We start from the raw sequence: 210 nt of genomic DNA, 5'->3' as shown, positions 1-210 counted from the left end.
GGACTCCGATTTGCGCACCCAGCTCTGTCTTTGGACGAGCCGTAAGCGGACTTGCGTGCACTGGGCCAGGTGGAAGCAGCTGTCCTCCACCAGCCCCCTGCCCGCTCTCCCACTCCTAAAACTTAATCAAGACTGACATCTTTAGGGCCCCACAAAGAACAGCAGGAGCACGGGCAGCGAGCTGCCAGGGACAAACCGTGACTTTATTCT

Source organism: Rissa tridactyla, chromosome 15 (genome assembly GCF_028500815.1).
Source record: "Rissa tridactyla isolate bRisTri1 chromosome 15, bRisTri1.patW.cur.20221130, whole genome shotgun sequence".
Taxonomy (NCBI): Eukaryota; Metazoa; Chordata; class Aves; order Charadriiformes; family Laridae; genus Rissa; species Rissa tridactyla.
This window is presented reverse-complemented; position numbering follows the sequence as displayed.